The sequence below is a fragment of the Haliaeetus albicilla genome, chromosome 21 (assembly GCF_947461875.1).
Source record: "Haliaeetus albicilla chromosome 21, bHalAlb1.1, whole genome shotgun sequence".
NCBI classification, from domain to species: Eukaryota; Metazoa; Chordata; class Aves; order Accipitriformes; family Accipitridae; genus Haliaeetus; species Haliaeetus albicilla.
Window position 1 is genome coordinate 14,428,168 of NC_091503.1, and position 6,773 is coordinate 14,434,940.

A 6,773-nucleotide genomic window follows, 5' to 3' on the forward strand; every position below is an offset into this window, starting at 1 on the left:
CTCCAAAATATTGTGCCAGGGCTATTTCACAGCACTGAAGTTGTGTTGGGGAACACTGCAACAGCTCTGTAGCCTGGGAATGTTCCTTGCCGCTCTGACTTGCTAGTATTGACATAATCTCAGTGTGCAAGATCTATGAAAGAAGAATTACGCCAAACTCTTCCTATGAAGGACAATACCTCCTATTTCCATCAAATCTACAAATATTTCCAGCAGATGTTTTGGACCAGGTAATTATGCTATAGATAAAGAAGTGTTCATTAGGTTCTTGTTATTGTAAAAAAAACCTAATAATTTAATAGAAGTGTAGTTAGAATGGATTTCTGCTCCTTGATACAGTAGCCACCATTTTAGCAGAAGCAAAATGAAACTGGAACCACAGTAACGACCAACACATATTTGTCATCTTCAAACCTACGTAGCACAAGGCAATACTGGAAATGGCCCCCAAAATGGAGACTTTAGCAGAAATCAATACAAAAAGCGTGTCATCCACCCAAATAGTGGAGCATTTATATATTTGTTAATGCATGCTAAAACTCATACTTTCCTTTCCACTGAGGCTAGCTTGGGATGTATCAGTATATACCACAGTAATATTTATATTTTGAATGCCTCAATTTATTGCATTGCCTTACTGTTTTGACTTAGCAACATGCTAAGTGTTCTATAAATTCTTGAGTATAATAGATAGATAAAAGACATCATTCTCTAGTATCATGAGCATACACTTTCCAGAAATAATTTACTCTTCCTGAAGCAGATAGAGAAATGGGGTGGAGGTCATGGGGAGTGTCTTCTCCTGTGTCAGTTCATAGGGCATTACAACCACCAACTACTATGTTACTTCATGAAACAGATTCCTGAACAGATCAACAAAGGCCATTTATGTTCTAGCAACATTGGTTGCACTGTATTGCTACATCAATTCCCTAGCCCCCAGTTGCTTTTCTAAGTCTCACATACATATAGTCTTCATTTACACAGCATGCTATTTTTCCATTATAAGATTCTTGTCTTATTTGGTACACAGAATGAATGGTGATCATTTAAATGGCATACATTAAATACTTCATCTCCTTAATAAAGAAAGTGAGCCTGCACCTTCTGTTCTGAAACAACAACAAAGATGTAGAACACAAACATGAAGCATCTCAGAACAAGACTTAAGCATAGGGTAGTCCTAGATCTTTAAAGTGGGATGTGGGAGATGAAGGTCATTTTAGCTTTGATGCTGTCAAGTCCAGTTCTAGACTAGTGCTCATAGTTCAGGTGATGTTTCAGATGGTATAGAAAACAACCACAAAACTGAAAGCTAGAGACAATCTTTTTCAGTATAACACTTGGAGGACTCAATCAGAGAGAAGAAGATTCAGCTTCCTGGGCAGAAAATATGAAGTACTACAAGCTCTTTAGAATATTGTGGAAAACCACATAATAGGATCCGATGCCTCGACGCTGCAGCCAGACATGCCAAAATTAGAATACATATTTAATAATAAGGATGATTAACTACTGGAATAAACTACCTAGGGAGTCTGTGGATCCTCTTGATATCTTTTAATTAAGACTGGTCTTGTTTCTTAAGATGGATATAGTAAAACACAAAGCTATAGGTCTCAATACAAGGTTAACTAGGTAAAACAAAAGATAATGGTGTACAAGAGGTCCAAAGAAAAAGAGTGCTCTCCCCTGGCCTAAAAATTTACAGAAGTGGTAAGTGTGGCAGAGAGAGATCAGCTAATATTAACTTACTGGGTTGTTCATTTCATCTACCACCACCATCCCACCCTAACACCCCCCCCCCCCAAAAAAAAAAAAAAAAAAAATCAAGGATGGAGGTTGCTTTTCAAAAATCAACTATCATGACAGATCAAAAATGCAGGAATATATTGGGGACAAGGAAGAAAGAGATGTAGTATGGCACAGATCAGATACCCTTCGTGGCAAAAGAAAGAAGAGAAAGGACAGAACAGTAACTTCACATTAAACTGGCAAGCTATTAGCCTCAAGAACAGAGGTGGCAGTAATGCAGCAATCTTACAGAGATTTTTTCATCAAATGGGTGAGGTGCAAGCCAGGGAGAAAAAAGCTGTGGGTTGCAGTAGCAGACCTCCTTCTCATGGTCTCTCCTTGAAGATCTTATACAGCAGGTGAACTCATCCACTTATGCACAAGGACATTATGTTTTGCCATTTTAAGAGAGTATGAGCTTTGAGACTTTAGATCGTGGTTTTATTGTTGGTTGAGTTCTGCACACAGAAAGCACTAGTTTGAGATATTAAAGAGTTCCCTACCTAGAATTCTTGTGTTCCTTGGAATCACTTGCTTTTGGTTTCTCCCTTACTCTAGGCAACAAGTCTAGGAGCTTTTTTGTGTGGAGGCAAAAGCTAGAACACTAACAGCAAATGATCAAATACCATTCAAGTACAGCCTCCACCCCATAGCTACAGTCATCATTACACAGCAACCAATCTGTGCAGAAATTCTTAAATGCTGAGAGGATTAGAGTCCATGTAATTCAGAGCAATTTATTTGGTTAATTTTGTTACTATGTCCCCATTAACAGTGTACAAGCAGATAAGAATTTTGAGGAGTTTTTACTGCTTCCAAAATAGTTGCTAAATAATACCAATTAATAATCCTGAATGAAAAACTCAGAGAGGACACTGTTGCAAGCATTTGATATGTGAACTTTGAACTGAGCTGGCAACATACAGCTCCTCTTCCTCAGAGGCCAGTTTCCAAGGAGAGGCAATACTCAAGAACTTAGCCTCTGACTGATCAAGCAGCTTTAAATGAACTATGTCACTTTTCTCTGATAGATTTTTCATCATTGTACTACAACAAATGAAAGCCTTCTTTCAGCCTTGGAGGCACATGGAAAATAGAGTAAGAACCTCCAGTCTCTGAAACACACCCAGCCTTGTACATAGTGAGAAAGAGCTACAGAGAAACAAAGTAGAAAGGATCATCCAGTACAAGCAGGGCCATGTCAGAGCTAACTAGCACTTGGGAGGGCTCTCTTCCCTGGATCCTAGTGGCCTCTAGGCACTTTGTTCACCCCTTCCTCATCCCAGTTCTCTACAGACTACAGAAAGTACTCTTTGCAGCATGCCAGGTTTCCCTCCTAGCATACCAATGAGCATCAGGAGTCAGCCAACCGATGCTCATTTGTTCCTCACCACAAAATGGCAGCTAGGAAAAGTGCAGCTCTCACACTCTATCCTTAATACAGCCCCTGGGGAGAAGGGAATGGGGAAGTTAGGATCAGAACAGCGTCTAGGTTGCAGAGTCTAGAAGCTATCTTTGTGCTGGAGGAAGCATTGCCTACGAGTCAAATGAAGGAGACCAGGCTCCTGACTTACGCTGGGTTTCACACTCCTCTCACACTCTTCCTCTACAACTCTAAGCAGGTCACTTCCTTTCTCTTTAGCACAGTTTTCTCATCTCTTTGCTACAGACATTAACTTCTGCCAGAACTAAGATGTGATCAGATAATAAGCATTAGAGCTTATAGAGCTCAGAGACACACTTGATGAGAGCTGTTTGAGACAAAAATCCACACTAATCACCTTAACAAACCAGTAATACTGCTTGGATTTTGAAGGATGGGTTGCAATTCCTGTGTGCCCTGTGCACATATCGAGTCAAGAGAACTAAATGCAGCACCAGAAGGGTCTGGATCACTGAGTTCACTAAAAGAGATTCATACAACCCCTCCCATAAACATATCAAGAACCATCTTCTGAATGTTACCCTGGCCCTCTCCAAGGGAGAGGCTGTTTCTGCTTTTGTACCAGAGTATTTGGAGCCATTTCAGGTCTCTGAATCTAGAACATTCTGAATCTGAACAAAAATTATACCAACACTGCTTAGATTTACAGGATGGTGATCATATTCAACTTTGAAATGGTGAGACCACCTCACATTGACATGCCTGCACTCGGCCACTTCAGATTTATAATGCAGTTCATGAACATATGAAAGCTATGCAGACACTACTTAGGCTAACAGACAACTATCCTTTGCTAGCATAAGTGTCACAGTTTAACCCCAGCCAGCAACTAAGCACCACGCAGCTGGCCACTCACTCTCCCCCCACCCAGTGGGATGGGGGAAAGAATCAGAAAAAAAAGAGTAAAACTCATGGGTTGAGATAAGAACAGTTTAATAGGACAGAAAGGAAGAAAATTATAATGGTAATAACAACAACAATAAAATGCCAATAATATTAAAAAAAGAACGGGAATATACAAAACAAGTGATGCACAATGCAATTGCTCACCACTCACTGACCGATGCCCAGTTAGTTCCCAAGCAGCAATCCCCCTCAGGCCAAATCCCCCCAGTTTATATACTGGGCATGACCTCACATGGTATGGAACATTCCTTTGGGTCAGCTGTCCTGACTGTGTCCCCTCCAATTTCTTGTGTCCCTCCAGTCTTCTCACTAGCTGGGCACAAGAAGCTGAAAAATCCTTGACTTGGTCTAAACACTGCTTAGCAACAACTGAAAACATCACTGTTATCATCAACATTCTTCTCATCCTAAATCCAAAACATAACACTACACCAGCTACTAGAAAGAAAATTAACTCTATCCCAGCTAAAACCAGGACAATAAGAAAAATACAGGTGAACATAAAGAAAACAATTCTTAAATGCATGTCTGTGCCTTCATTTCTTCATCAGTTTGAAATGTTCTTTGAGCCAAAGTATCTGGGATCTTTTTCTACTCACTGTTGTGCTTATGACAAAGCATCCTTTTCTTTACAATGTAAGTCATGTTGTTCTCAACCCGGCTAATACTCTAGCTAAATAGGCCTCCTGCTACAAAAACTCATACTGCTGCTCTCCACACTTCACAGATTCAAAAGTCGTTCCACACCCACTCCGAACTGTTTGGAAGAAACTTCAATATTTTCACATCTTTGGTCTGGATTTGGCAATTCATCACTACCCAAAACTTACCTCTTTGTGGAACTGGAGTGACATGGTTTTGTCCTAAGGTGAAAATATTGTCTGCTCTAACAATCACCATCCAAGAGGCACCAGAGTCCAAGTATCAAAACAGGCATAAAAATAGCAGTATATTTCACTTCATGGAAGTAGCTAAAATAAAAGAGACAAAAATGACCAGTCAATGCGTACACAGACTCAAGAAGCAAGTCTACAGCAAGAAGCAAAGTCTACAACAGTACCTGGATCACTAGGGACCCCAACCAGACACAGATATGGCTGTAATGCAGCTGGAGCTAGTCAGGGACCAATAGCCCTGTGCTGAGCTGAAATGAGTGTCCTGGGCCCATGAGCAGAGGGTGTGGGGGAGACCCCAGCTGAGGCTGATTGTGGCAATTAAAGCCTACTAGTGCCCCAATGGCCCTGACAAGTGAGTTCCTCCTTGAAAACTCCAGAGTTAAAGCCCCACTAATGGTAATGATTCTGGTGTCTTGTATGGGATCACTGCTCCCAATATGAGACTCCCATCTGTAGGTGAAATTAATGCCTCTGGAGACCTGGAAATAGTCTTTCTGCCTGATATTCCAGCATGTCTCAAGGGACCCACTATGTTGATAACTGACTAGGTCTTTTCCAGATTTTCTACAACCTGAGGAAGTACAAAAATCTGGCTGCAGGGACTGTGAGGGTTCAGCGCAGGTGACAAAGTTCTGTTGCACAGAAGTGATGCCTTTTAGAGCCTTGGGTGGATATCAGAGAGGAATCCTGCCTTCAGCAGCAGCCAGAAGCTGCCATTAAACACAAGTTTCTGTCTGTAGAGATGATGATACTGGAGAGATGGAGCAACACCAAGGGGGCCAAAAAATGATAGGGCAGTTAAGAGGAAAAGGGAAATCTGTGTTCAGGGACACATCACCAGCAGAGCAGTACTACCTCTTTTAAACATTTGTTTTCTTTTCTTTTTCTTTTCTCTTCCATGCAATGGCCAGTTAGTTCCCAGAACCTGAATGACCAGCAGTAACCAGACAAAAAAAAACATTTTATGGGAGCAGACAGGAGAACTAGTGCCCCAGTTGTTCTCAACTCTTTCACAGACTGTGTAAGAGTAAGTCTGTGTCTGGCTTGCCCAAAGCATTTTCTCTCCTTTCAGCCAGTAATTTATGAGGAGAACATTTTTGAGGAAATAGTTGAACTGAAATACTTAATTGTCCCAGTTGCCTATCATTAAGTCCAAATCTGCTTTACTAACAAGACTGGATCTTCTGGTGAACTGAGTAGGGTGAACACAGGTTGAACCTGTGAGTTTACGCTCTTTCTGTCCCCAGATTATCCACCATCTGCATCCAGCCCTGGCAGACTCCTGCTTCCATGGCTGCATCTGGGGCCATTGCCCCGTGGGCCCAGACAGCAACTGTCTCCTTGAGACCAGCTCTCTCCTGTCACCCCTCATGGTGCCACTCATTTTCCTTGCACACATAGAAAAGGGTCTTTTGCCAGTGCCATTTCTGCCTCAACTGCCATGTTAGTTTTCTCTCCCCAGGCCAAAGAAGGCAGGACACTGCCTATGAGAGGGATTGCATGGAAGAGGAGTGGTCGCTTTACAGGCCTTATATGCTGCAGAGCTGTGACTGAACACCTGGAGATGATGCAGCACCTCAACTGAGACAGACTTTTCTGTAAAGGGACCACTTAACTTCTGTCACACTGATAGTGGGGTTAACCCATCTGGAACTACCCTATCCTTTTCTCAAGTGGTACGTATACCTTCACATCTCCCTTTTCTCTCATCTGGTGAGGGCTTCTGGTTTTAC